Source organism: Protopterus annectens, chromosome 4.part1, assembly GCF_019279795.1.
Source record: "Protopterus annectens isolate FY-2018-M chromosome 4.part1, PAN1.0, whole genome shotgun sequence".
Lineage (NCBI taxonomy): Eukaryota > Metazoa > Chordata > Ceratodontiformes > Protopteridae > Protopterus > Protopterus annectens.
In genome coordinates this window covers 314885979-314900734 of record NC_056734.1, presented here as the reverse complement: position 1 = coordinate 314900734, position 14756 = coordinate 314885979, and positions in this window count along the sequence as shown.

The following is a 14756-nucleotide window of genomic DNA, read 5'->3' as shown; positions in this document are numbered from 1 at the left end:
ATATTAAGCTATCATGCAGCCAATGCACTGAAATATTTTTATTCTTCTACACCTCATTTTGTCTTGATTGGACTCTCATAATGACGGTTTGGCACCCAGGGCTGTATATTTAGTTTTTGTGGTTTTGAGCATAGCTCCTCCCCTTTCTAGTTGGCCGCACCCCTTCCCATTGACCCCACCAATTCAGCTGTCTCCTGCAGCCCCCCTTTGATTTGAAGTCACCAGCCGCCACTGCCCAAAACTCATGATGAATTTCAGAAGCTCTTAAGACAGCTTTTCCTCCTTCTTATTCAGCTACAGCAGAAGCCTTTTTTAGACTGGGACCTCTGACCTAAAATCCCCTGCCTAACAAAACCAGGAACCAATAAACTACAGAAGAGTTTAAAATGCTATTAAACAATATAAAGAATCCATCTTCAAATGTTCCAAGACAACAGTTGAAACTGCTCATCAAGTTCACTTCTAATAATAAGTTTCCTGTAAAGCATATCTGTATATCGACTATATGTAGATCGTATAGTATTGTATATGTAATAATGTTCACTGATGTAAAACTGCACAGATGTTCTCTAAGACTGCTTGAGCAATGATATTTACTGTATGGGGACCAGTCTGTATTATCTGTATGAAATTCATGTATATATTCCATCTAAATTGCATTTTGTATTTGAAAATGTGAAGTTGTGGACTAACATCTGCATTTCTGCTCTGTGAGACAAAGACATAGATGAAAATGATGAACTGACAGGCATACTTACCAGTCATCAAATGACAAACAACAAACAAATGTATAAATGTCAAGTGTATTACTTTAGTGAAACTTAATTCAAGCTTATTCCTTAAAGGTTATTAAGAAAGAACACTGAAGTCAGAAACTTGACTTTTATAGATAAATGCAAGATTGTCAATGTAATTAGCATAATATACAGCCTTATCTCTATAAAAGTCTCTGCAGACTATATATATAGCTGTTTAAAATAATGCATTAACACCATTACATAGATACTACTTTGCTAGTTGAGATTATCAGTTTGAAGGGAGTCAACATGAACTATATGGATTTATTAGTTATTGGGAGTATATTGCTGTCTATATATAATTCATATTCTGTTGTTTGTAACATTTTGTATTATTTGTTTAGTTTTGGTTTTATTTGTGCCATTTTTTTTCATACCTTTCTGGTATCTAAATTGCAAGAAAAAAAATAAAATGCATTTTGAGAAAAAAAAAGACAAGACAGAAGGAAAAAATACTTAGCCAGTTTTAAGTTCCCAAACTGTTTAGAGTAATTACAATCAAACTCTCACAGAGCCACATTTTTGGTAGTTGTTCAGGAATGGACAAAACAAAAGCTAGATCTTTGGCTGTATTACACTGAGACTATGATGGATACAGAGAACTTTCATGTACCCAGCCTAGAATGTCAATGGACAGCCCCTGACTCAGAGTTTAAAACTCCTCTGTTAACATTGCTAGTGCAGAGGTCTCTTTTGAATGCATATGGGCACTGTGAGTCCACTTGTAAACCCAAATAATGGCCGTCAGTTAATCTTGATTGTTATTAATTATGTAACTAAACTTTCCAAGGCAGAACTCTGAAGAATTAATGAATGGTCCGTCGTTAAAGAACTGATAATACTATTTTCTAGGAATTGAACTCCTTTAGACGTTTTTGCTGACCAAGGTACCCCGTTCTTGTTCTATTTAATGCATACACTTTATTAGTGCTTTAAAGTGAAACAGATAAGGGCATCCATATTCCATCCTCAAACAGATGGTCTTGTTGAATACTTTAACAAAACTTAAAGACAGTGTTACAAAAAGATATATAACTGGATGAGGAAAACAGAGAAGAACTACTTCTAATGGTCTTTGTATGAAATTACCACAAGCCTCAAACAAATTTACAGTATTTGAATTGCTGTATGACAGACATCCTTAGGCCTGCTAGATACAGCAAAAGAAAGATGGCAAGAACAAAACAACCCCCTTTAAAAGTATAATAGAACATTTTACAGACTTATTGGACAGGGTAAGAATTCTATTGCCTGTACTAAGAAAACATACAGAGTCTGCACAACAGGTACATATAAAAGAAATGCTTATCTGAAAGGGTTCAGTTGAGGAGTTAATGTACTTGCATTAGTAGCCGCTGCTTAAAATAAGAACCTTACAAAATGGCAAGACCTTTTCAAATTTATAGAGAATCGAAATTAATGGAATTATGAGGTGAGACAGCTAATAAAAATGGCAGAACAGCTGTATCACATAATGATCTGAAACCTTGCAGAAAAACTGGTTTGTGAAATTAAGTGCACTTGCAGAGGATGTTCATGGAGCATGTACTGAAGGCAAAATAGAGGAGGCAGTATAAAGATCTCAGAAACTAGAAGAGAAATAATTTGTACTTAAGATTAAGGGGATATCTACTGATCTCTATTTAAAAATGATTTAATTTGGCCATATAGAAAATGTGTTGGGAGAAAGTACACTTAAAACCATACAAAATACCCTAGTCTCCATGTATCTGGGGACAATGTAGAGAATAGGCTTAAACTTGGGGTTACATAAAAATTCCAGAGTATGTGAATTAGTCCCTTTGTACTGGTACTTACACTTGATGGTTTCCACTGATTTTAAGAAACTGAATAGCGTACTTAAAGTTGAATCATATTCCTTGCCCTAAGTGGTCAAACTAATTGAGAAACAAGGCAAGGCTAGATTTCTCTCTACTTTAGAGTTGACCAAAGGAAATTGGCAGATTCCAAAAGCCTCAGACACTAAAGGAAAAACAGCATTCTCTACACCACGTAGACTCTTCTACTATAGGGTCCTACCTTTGAGCTCCATAGAACACTTGTAGAATTCCAAAAGCTGATGGACAAAACACGTATTAAATATCATGCCAGGTATGCTGCACCTTACAAGGGTGATGATGTAATATCCTCTGAAGACTGAAAAGCCATCTAGCCAAAGTTGCAGACATTTTACATTTTGTTTATCAAAATGGACTTATTTGGGCAGTGTAATAGGCAAAGAAATTCTGAAACCTTAGGCAGAAAAAAATATCAAAAACTGTTTCACATCAGCCAATGATGATGTTATGGCTTCTGTGGATCTAGTTATGTATTATCAGACTTTACAAGTACTGCTTGTTCCCTGATTGACCATATGCTGCAGTAAGGACATGCCTTTTTTAATCAGGGAGTGTAGAAATGTCTTGCTATAATATAAAACCTAAGGACTGTTCAGCTGGGAGATAGTGATCTGTAATCACTTGTTATCATGAACTAAGTACTTTCACCTGTACCTATATGTATGTGGGCCACAGCTGCTATGTTTAGTCCAAAAATGGAGGAGATTAATAAAGACTTATTGATGAACACCATATATACTGGCGACAATATAAGACAAATGGTTACCAGATCAGCAACAGTTGCTTAGTCTCTACCAAAGAAGTTGGATATCTTTAGGTTCATATGTTCATAGGAATATACTAGGCTAACAACCACTTGGGACCTTATAAACCACAGCCATGCTACTTAGCAGTTGATACATTTAAGGGAGACCTATCTAATAATTTATGAAAATGTGCATTTCAAAATGATATGCAAATCTCTAAATAACTAATAGCCAGAGTATACTGGTATTGTCTGGAAGTGTATTACCTGCAGTGAGGGCAATTGCAACCAAGGTAAGTGCCAATGTCAACGCCAGTACCTGCAAGGAATTATAAAAGAGGAAGAAGATACATCATCACTGAGCAGTTGAAAAATAAGAAGGCCGAGCAGCCTGAACTCACAGAGAGCACACTGTGGAGAGCTAATAGGATGCAAAGGATGAGGTTAAATCAGGCTGGGAGATGATGTTTCAGATGTTAACTAATAACACAGACAACAGAAAACAGAATTTAAACACAGTATGGATTAAACATCAGTGCAAAAACAGTGGTAGACGAGGACACCCAATATATAAGCAGCATAATTATGAAAGCAAGGACACCCAATATATAAGCAGCATAATTATGAAAGCAAGGACTACTAGTTTTGAGTAAGCTTTTGCCTGGGGAAAGCTGTTACACCTAAAGATACCTTTGGGGCATTCAGTATGCTGGGTCTAAAACATCAGATTGGGAGGGTAACTGAACACAATTAGTTTAAGCACAGTGCTTTAATAAGAGGTTAGATGAAGTTTGTGTTTACCCACAACACCCAATGGGAGATCAGTGTGAGGGAATTTTGTGGTCAAATTAACATTGGGGTTAGAAACTCCAGAGCTGCTAGGGTTCAAGGTCCCAACAAAAAGGGGTGGGAGGCGGAAATGTTTTAGCATTAAGTAGACTATTCAATGCTATAGGAAGTTCAAGTGAGCTTCCTCAAACAACCCTTGAAAAATTTATAAATAAAAGTACTAATATGTGGCTCCTCATACAGTTTTCAGGTGTTACATTTTTCTAGTTCCTTTTGATTAAAGAGACACCCGAGCTTTGCATTCTCTCTTAAAAAGAACTTTTTTATTTCTTATTAACTTTGCCATTTTTGTTGTTATATATGTTATAATAGCTTTCAGCAATATCATTTATCAATTATATTTTGACATAAAATGGTCAGTCCATGTGTTCCTGTATAACTTACAGTATTATACAATGACCCCTCATTAATATTCAAAAACGTGCATGCTGATTGGCAGCGTGCACGTTGTAAATCTGAGTTATAGTAATGGAAAAAGGTCTGGTCACCCGGACTTTTTCCATTACTATAACTCTTTTTTTTTTTACAGCAATGGAGAATGCAAGATCTCCGTTGCTTTACACTGTCTCGCTATGTTAAACTCCTTTAACATAGTGAGACAGTTTGTAAAAAGCAACGGAGATCTTGCTTTCTCCGTTGCTTTTTTCAAAACTGTCTCGCTATGTTAAATGGGTTTAACATGGTGAGACAGCTTTAAAAAAAGCAACAGAGATTTCCTTGGCTTTTCTTTAAAGCTGTCTCGCTATGTTAAACTCATTTAACATAGCGAAACAGTTTGTAAAAAGCAACGGAGATCTTGCTTTCTCCGTTGCTTTTGCCCACAGCTCTGATGTACTGTGTGGGCATGCGCAGTACATCAGAACTGCCGCAGAATACCAGACAGCTGCGGAAGGGCAGCAAGGAGGCATTATACAATGCCATTATTTAAGAAAAATAATTATTTTTTTTCTTAAATAATGTCATTGTATAATAGCAATAACCCACTCCTGGGTGTGGGTAATGCTGGATTTACCCATGGTTGGCTTTGTTTGGCCACTCGGGCTTCGCCCTCATGCCCAAACCACACCAACCATGGGTAAATCCAGCATTACCCATACCCAGGCATGGGTTATTGCTATATTATACCATATTAATTATATTACTACACCATTTATATCCTCACAGCAATACATAACAAATAACCTGTGCATTTCAGCTGACTAATACTTTAAGTATCATCAATACCCTCACCCCCCACGCCCCAGAGCACTATCATTCCTTGTCCTAACCAGAACTTTTAATATTCAAGGGAAAAAAGACTTCAAATAATACTGCAATTAAACACCAGCTGCCGTCAATGCAGACAGCAATATGAGAAGTACACACTGCGAATTATGCTTCTCCCACTCAGTAGTCTTTTCTATGATGGAGGTAATTCAAATGAAGAACAACTGATCTAAAATCAAGCTTTTTGGCAGTTAATACAAAGCTTAAATCTCTTACATCTCCCACTGTGAATTCATGGATGCATGCTACAAAACTGAATTAAATTGTGCTAATATCTCCACTGCAAATGGCTATAAGGACATTTCACCTATACAAATGAAAAAAGAAATGTATCCTTCTGTCTTGCCATTACCCGCCCCCTCAAACACACACACACACACACACACACACACACACACACACACACACACACACACACGCGCGCACACACACACACACACACACACACACACACACACACACACACACACACACACACACACACACACATATTTTTTCCTAAATTTGTGCTTCACAGTTTCTCAGATTCTTACTCATTTGTTTGTTGAGTCAAAGTTTTCCTTCCTCATACCAATGCAAACTTAGCAATACCTCTATTTCCGTCTTCCTACTATACAGCACCCTCTTTAATCCCCCCCCCCAATTTTCAAACAGTTGCACCAAATTTATTTCATACCACTGTGGTAAAATGAATTATCATTCTATGTCATGGCTGGCTTGATTCATCTAACTATGTATACTTCAGTCTGTCTACCTAAACAAGACAAACTAAGCATAATGATCTCATTTCCTAACTGATCAACAGATTATTTATGATGTGCAAATATGAAGACTGAGGAAACAGAACTAAGAGTACAGCTCATAGATTAACTTTGTGCTCTGTAATGCCATATTGACAAGTGACATACCTTTTTATGCATTCCCTCCCAGTAGCAGGAATGGTCCACGTAAATGAGCAACACGTGGCATCTTATTTTCTTGTGGTGTCTGTAGTGGCATATATAAGGCCAAATATGTCACACAGATAAATATTGTAAATTTGTATACAGGTGAAAGAAAGGAAAGAAAGTGTTGCAGGAAAATACTGTAGCATTGTAATGGTCCCATTTAAATATTATTCAGTTTTAATTTACAAATATTGCATTACGTGCATTATTCTATTTCAGTTAAATTTAATAGAATGCATATCAACTACAGTACTATTTAAGTACATATTTGAAGTATATTCAAGTGTTTTAAACTAGCTTCAAAATGCAAGATGCTTATTAAGGAACGGCTGCCATTTAATGCATATATGAGTCTGAAATACATCTAACAGCATTTTTGGATGATGAGAGTGCAAAGACTATTCCACAGTAAAAAGTCATATCATCAAACAAAAAAGTAGACTAAAGGTGTGTGTGTGTGTGTGTGTGTGTGTGTGTGTGTGTGTGTGTGTGTGTGTGTGTGTGTGTGTGTGTGTGTGTGTTTGAGGGGGCGGGTAATGGCATGGCCAGTACACTAGTGGCCCTGTACTGAAGGCAAGACAGAAGGATACAAGCATCGCAATCAACAACAAACAGCAACAGCCATCACCATAATATTATAATACAAAATATGCAAAGGGACCATATTTTCAAGCTTATTTGTAAGGATAGTGTGATTAAAATAAGAAAACATATTTATTCTAAGTATGGTTATTTTTAGAATCTCTCAAAGTACACTTTCATTGCAAAGATAAGATACATGTTTCTATTGAATAATAATTTTAATGTTTAAAATTTTCAGGATTTGCACTTATTTAAATCATGAAGATAACACAAGTCTGTCAAAGAAGAACTGACCAATGAAACAGCAGTATCATTCTCAGAGTTAAAATAACTATCCCCTGGATTCTGCAAGCCTTGCACGGCATGCAGGATTAGTGCAGGCTCTCCAGCAGGCAATTTGTCAGCCGTGCGTCCCAGGAATAACCTGTAGAGGCATGCACGAGTGCTCCTGAACTAGTCCTGCATGGACTCATCCCCTGTATGCAAATTACCCCATTTGCAGGAGAAATCCATGCAAATGAGGTGAATTTGCAATCCAGGAAGCTGGAAACCAGCTGTGCAGGACTAGTGTAATCTGCAGAAATGTACTCCGCCAGTAATGGAGTACATTTCTGCAAATTACAAAATGGAGCCATGACAGCTCCAAATAAAGGGTGGATATCATGTAGAAAGCAAGCCGATGGCCAAGTATAAGGCCATTGGCATGGAAAGCACTTGAAAAAAAATCAACTTTTATTTTTTTTAGCTGATCTTGGCTGTTTAAGCGTAGGGCAGTGGCGCTCAAATGGTATCGGAGGAAATAAGAAAATAAACCTACAATAAGCATTCTAACTAAAATCACTATACTGCCATTATACACAATGGCAGGCAGAAGACAACATGGCCAGTGAATAGTGCTTGCTAAGGGGGGAGGCTCAGTGTGGGACATGTAACTATGCATTAACAGACAATCCTATGCAAAAGAGGGGAATGATAGTGAATCCCAGATTTCCCCTGCATGCTAGTCAGCTCCCAACAGTGTAAGACCAGGAATAGCTTGGCGCAAGCTAGGTGTTAGCTGACATCATAGGGGGGTGTTTCAGGCATACTGTAAGTGGATAGGAGACCTGTGACTCAGGTTTGCTCCTAGCTTAGCACAGCTAGGCAAGGGGGTGTGTCTGAGGCTGCTAGCACTCTTTACATTGCCTAAGCGGGTGTGCATGCTGCGCACCGGGTTTTAAAGGAAAAAAAAAAGTAAACTAAGAAATAGCAGCTCTGTGCACATTTGAGCACTGTGTTTGTGCGATGCACCCCCGGACTTAAACAGGAAGGCGATGGGAAGGAAAAACAGCAGTAGGAAGGTAATCTAGGAGAACTAGTATAGCTGGCAGGTGAAATGTATCAGAATCAGCCAATTACACAGGCAGCAGACCAGTCCAGCCCAGAACACTACTATAAACTATGCAAACACCTTTCCATCTGGTTTTTCCCATACTCTACACCACCGGTGTATACAAGCGGGGAAGTTTTAACAAACAAAACAACAAAATGATAGGGGCTGCAATAGCTATCATACAACAACATGTGGAAGAGACTGATAGTGGTTTGGATGTGAATGCTGTCGACCAACCCACAGTGAGGAGATGGAGAAGAGTGTACAGACCCAGGGTAACCTACCAGGGGCTACATGAGCTGGAGATAGTGGAGCACTATAGGGTGGACAGGGACCTCTTACAGCAAATTGTTGATCTGTGCAGGCCACGCCAGACACACAGAACTAACAGAGGGGAACCCATCCCAGTGGATACCAAGGTATGGGTAGACCTAAAAATGCTAGCTACAGGTACCTTCCAAAGGCCAACTGGGGATATGATGGGGATTTCACAGACATCAACATCCAGGATACTCCACCAGTTCCTGGATGCCATGTCAGCACATACCGGTGAGCATGTATATTTCCCCAACACCCGTGAGGCGTTGGCCAGCAATATGCAACTGTTCCACCAAATAGCAGAACACCCTGAGGTAGTGGGTGCTATAGACTGCACACACATATATGCATCAAAGCACCACCTGGTGAGTGGGGTAGGGACTACATCAACCACAAGGGCTTCCCCTCCATCAACTGCCAAGTCATGTGCAATGCCCAGGGCATAATAATGAATGTGTGTGCTGGCTGCCCTGGAAGTTATCACAATTCCCAAATCTGGCATCTGATGCAGTTGTACTAGAGATTTGCCAATGGGGACATCCCTTATGGTCACCTAGTGGTGGATGTTGGTTATGCACTGGAGCCGTGGCTGATGACACCCATCAGAAATGCACACACACCCGAACAAAAACTCCATAATGAGGCACACGCACAGACCAGAATTATAATAGAGCATGCTTCTGGGATGCTCAAGTAATGGTTTCATTGCCTGAACACATGCAGTGGAGCCTTGCAGTACGCACCAGCTACATGTACCCAAATTGTCATTGTATATGCCATGCTACAAAATATGATCCTGTGGAAACAGCTGCAGCAGGACAGCACAGGGAAGGGCCACACAGCCTCACACCATTGCTAAGGCCTGCACAAGCACAGAGTGACTCGGAGGAGGAACAACCTGAGCCTGCCCTAATAGGCAGAAGGAGGCATACCCAGTATGCCCTGGCCTTGGCAAAGAGGCAACGCATAGCACATACACTGACACAGGAGGGACCCAGGGAATGACACCTCTCCCTGACTCTCACATACAGTAAAAGGGATGCCAAACATGACACTACCTGTGCTCAACCATGTGTAGGGAGTGTACTATGTGCATCCAACATAGGTAGCCCTGCAGCACCACCCTCAATACTGGGACACCCACAAGGTAAGTCACTCAACCTACCAATTGCCGAATGGAGTAGAATGTGTTGTTACCTGTATCTATGGTATGGATGTGAGCATGCAAGGGGATCGGTGGCTGAATGGTATGCCAGCAGATAGTAGACACCTATAGTGGCACCATGACATCTGTAACAAATACTGGTGTCACCATAGTAGCCAGTACTACAAAGGGTGACAAAACCCACTGCAGGAAATGTGCTAGGCCAAACGTGTGTCCATATGGCTCACACATGCCATTCAGGGAGGTTTACAAACCCAACAACAGTCTCAGCCAACAGGACAGGTATAGACAAACACAAACAAAGGTTGTGCTATGGACTCTGAATGATTCCTATGGGTAACCCCCCACCCCCAGGCCTACACAGACAGACAACAGCAGGACAGTCAGTGGGATGTTAGTTTTGAAGGGTAGGAAGTCAGAAGCTAATATGTAGGTCAATCAAAGCTAAGGTCTTTAGGACACTGATATGCCTCTAGTCAGCATGATAGGATAGAATACAGAATGAAATGGAGTACCTGACATACCAGTATAGTCATAGCAAATGTGTACAACTGTCAGGTAGGACCCGCAGTCCTGTGTAGAAATGTAGTAACAGTCAGGTGTGCCCCCCCCAATCCTGTGTAGAAATGTAGTAACAGTCAGGTGTGCCCCCCACTCCTATGTAGACATGTAGAAACAGTCAGGTGTGCCCTTTCTCCCAATCCATCGTAGGAATGTACTAACAGTCAGGTGTGCCCCCCAACCACTGCATAGAAATGTAGAAACAGACAGCTGTGCCCCCTTCCCCAATCCTGCATAAAAATGTAGTAACAGTCAAGTGTGCCCCCCTCACATGATCCTGTGTAGGAATGTAGAAACAGTCAGGTGTGCTCCCCCAACCCTACTTAGAAATGTAGTAACAGTCAGGTGTGTCCCCCAAACCTATTTAGAAGTGTAGTAATGGTCTGGTGTAACCCCCACAATCCGATGTACACACGTCATAACAGTCATGTGTGCCCCCCCACAACTCTATGTAGAAATGTAGTAACATATATGTGTAGGTACAATACCACTGAAGCACAGATGCACAGAGGTGGCCAAGGTAGCAGGATAGGTTGCAGCATCTGCACAATATGTAGATGTGTGTGTTAGGTTGGTGTGTGTCTCATATTGTGTGAGAGTGGTCAGTATGTATGCATGTTGAGGTAAGACCTGGTGGCCATTGCCTGCTACTGCTGATGACAGGGACAAGTCCTCACAACTGTAGTGCCAAAGACAATACACACCAATATAACACATGCTAGCAGTAAGCCATTGTAAATGTATGGTGATAATATGTGTCACCATCTGAAAGACTGACATGGCATGGCAGTTGGGCTAGATATGCAAGCAATACACTGGGGATAGTACCCCAGATGTACCGTATATATCGTGTCGCTGTGAAATGGAGACACCCTTGGAATTGTACATACAGGTATGCATCACATTATCTGGTCCTGTATTAGGGGATACCGGTGTTGTCTGCCCAAACACCTGCAGATCACAAAGGAGGTAGAACTGATGTATTGGGAAACAGCTGATGTACCTGCACATGCCAGCATAACTGGAATGCCCAATGCATATCTGTGTGTCAGATGCAAGTAGTGTCAATAGCACACATGCTCCAAGCTCATGCAAACACCACCCACAGGTACCACTCTGTTTGTATCCATGCTGTGGGGAATGGGTACTATATGACACCACCTGTATATGGCAATAGCAAATGAATGCAGCATGCAGTGCAGGTGTCCCATGCAGGTGTGTCACTAGCCGTAGGTAGCAACCTGCCAGCATCCACACCACCTGAACAAGATTGATAAAAGGTATGGGCATGAACACCTAGCACATCTACCCTGTCACCCCAGGGGAATATACTGCATGACAGTCTGAGACTGTAAGACTGACAGAATTCAATGGCCTGCCATATCTGGCCTGCATCAACACCTAATGGCTCACAGGCCTCTGCCAAGGGCCTGTGTCTCACATGTACTGCCAATGCCAAATAATAACATAATACACTCCACATAAGCCATATGCAAGGCCATGTGGGCAAACCACAGTAGCATGTCCATGTCCAACTGCATGAACTGTGGACCAACACCAACACACAGCTGTGATGGGGTGATAACCTTAGGGAAATTATCAGAGAATGTTTGCATAATGTATGGAAGAGGATAGAATAACAGAGGGGGTTGGGGACATGAGCAGCATGGAATGTGCAAGGTCCGACACAAAGCTGTGTGCACATACTATCCCTGGCTGAAAACAAATAAATGGGTGGCTACAAACCTGCCCGTACACCACAATAGGGGTAATGTCCTGACTCATGGCCCCTGCCTCTGGGTAATCTGTGTGAATCTGTACAGCTGTGAGGTATTGCCACAGCAATATAAGGCCATACTATCATATTGATGGATGTACAAGTATGGGATCCTCAGCCAGCACTGTACCAAGGTGATGAACTGGATACAGAGACCCAGCAGCAAGTGTCTGCAGCTCCCCCTCCAGAATGGCATAACTTACCATGAATATGTAGGGGTCTGCCCACAATACCACACACAGCAGCAGTCACCCTTGTCCCCCAAGACATCACTATGAGCAGGAATGTCCACCTGACAGTACATGAGGACAGAAATCATCACAGTGTATAACAGTACACATGTCTGATTATCTCTGCTAACAGCAGTACCATGTAGCTGAAGCAGCACAGACACAATCACCTACAGTACACACTATCCCCTGCACACTTTGTCCCCATATTGCCAAATGATAGACGGATACCCTGCAGAAACAGTTTGCTACCTGTAGGTGTACAACACAAAGGTCTGCACTGGAGTACAAAATATCTGGAATCAATTCACACATTCAATACAGAAGGGCATACTGGACATACTCACACACTTAGAAAAATGAAGACAATGTCAGACAACAACATACTGAAAGGTCATACTGGGTATGCTCACACACAAACAAATGAAGCCCATGTCTGCAAACAACAGTGGACCAGACATATCTGGCAGTTGCACATGTTAGTGCAGACACTCCTCAGTATGCACCAGTCATGCTTTGTACACGTAGTTGATAGGAATACAGAAATATGTCCAAGGACAACACACTATAATAAGCCAAAAAAGGAAGTAGTCATCTAGCAGCTGTATACACGTACCTGTGGAATATAACCCAGCATGTGCCCCCATGTGGTGTGTCAACCTCTACATGAATGGGTTATGGCTCATGCACACACACTGCCCTCTCCATAGCCCTACTATGACAAGCCTGCTGAAGTCATCCAATTTGAAACACACCTTTGGGAAAGCTTTGCCCAGTCATCTCCGTGGTGCATCCTAAAACTGTGTACTGCTGTAGTGTGATGAACTAGTTAGGTAGGTGTTCTAATCCCAGACATGGCAAGTGTGTGTGTTTCTGTCTGTGTAGAGAGCAGTGCATTTTAGGCTAGTCACACTCACTACAATTCAAATGCCCTACTTTGGCAAGGCTGCTGATATCATTCACTGTGAAATACACTTTTTGGAAAGCTGCAGCCCGGTAATCTCTGTTGCACATCCCATAACTGCATACTCCTATAGTGTCATAAAATAGTTAGATAAGAGTTCTAATCCCAGACATGGCAACTGTCTGTGTGTATGTGTATGTGTGTGTGTGTGTGTGTGTGTGTGTGTATGTGTGCATTTCTGTCTGTTTAGGGACCAATGCTTTTTAGGCTAGTCACACTTACTACAATTCAAATGCCCTATTTTGGCAATCCTGCTGATGTCATTCACTGTGAAATACACCTTTGGGAAAGGAATACTCCAGTAATCTCCATGGTGTGTCCTATAACAGCATAATGCTGTAGTGTGATACAGAATGATGGTAGAGGTTCTATTCCCAAACATGGCAGGTGTGGATTTTCTCTGTGTAGGGAGCAATGCTTTTTAGGCTAGTCACACTCGCTGCAATTCAAATGCCCTACTTTGGCAATCCTGCTGATGTCATTCACTGTAAAATACACCATTGGGGTAAATGTACTCCAGTAATCCCTGTGGTGCATCCTGTAATAGCGTAATGCATTAGTGTGATATATAATTCTGGTAGGGGTTCTATTCCCGCACATGTGGATATTTGTGTGTGTGTTTCTATGTTTGTGTAGGGAGCAATGCTTTTGAGGCTAGTCACACTCACTACAATTCAAATGCCCTGCTTTGGCAATCCTGCTGATGTCATTCACTGTGAAATACACTTTTGGAAAAGGCATATTCCAGTAATCCCCATGGCACGTCCTATAACAGGGTAATGCTGTAGTGTGATATAGAGCTCTGGTAGGGGTTCTATTCCCACACATGGCAGGTATGGATGTTTATGTGTGTGTTTCTATGTCTGTGTAGGGAGCAATGCTTTTTAGGCTAGTCACACTCATTACAATTCAAATGCCCTACTTTGGCAATCCTGCTGATGTCATTCATTATGAAATATACCTTTGGGGAAGGAGTATTTCAATAATTTATGTGGCATGCCATATGACAGCGTAATGCTGTTGTATAATATAGAACACTGCTAGGGGTTGTCTTCACACACATGGCAGGTGTGGATGTTTGTGTGTGTATTTCTATATCTGTGTAGGGAGCAATGCTTTTTAGGCTAGTCACACTCACTACAACTCAAATGCCCTACTTTGGCAGTCCTGCTGATGTCTTTCACTGTGAAATACAACTTTGGTGAAGGTTTACTCCAGTTATCTCGTTGGCATGTCCTATAACTGTGTAGTGCTGTACTATAATAAACTAGTTAGGTAGGAGTTCTAATCCCAGACATGGCAGGTGTGTGTGTGTCTATGTTTG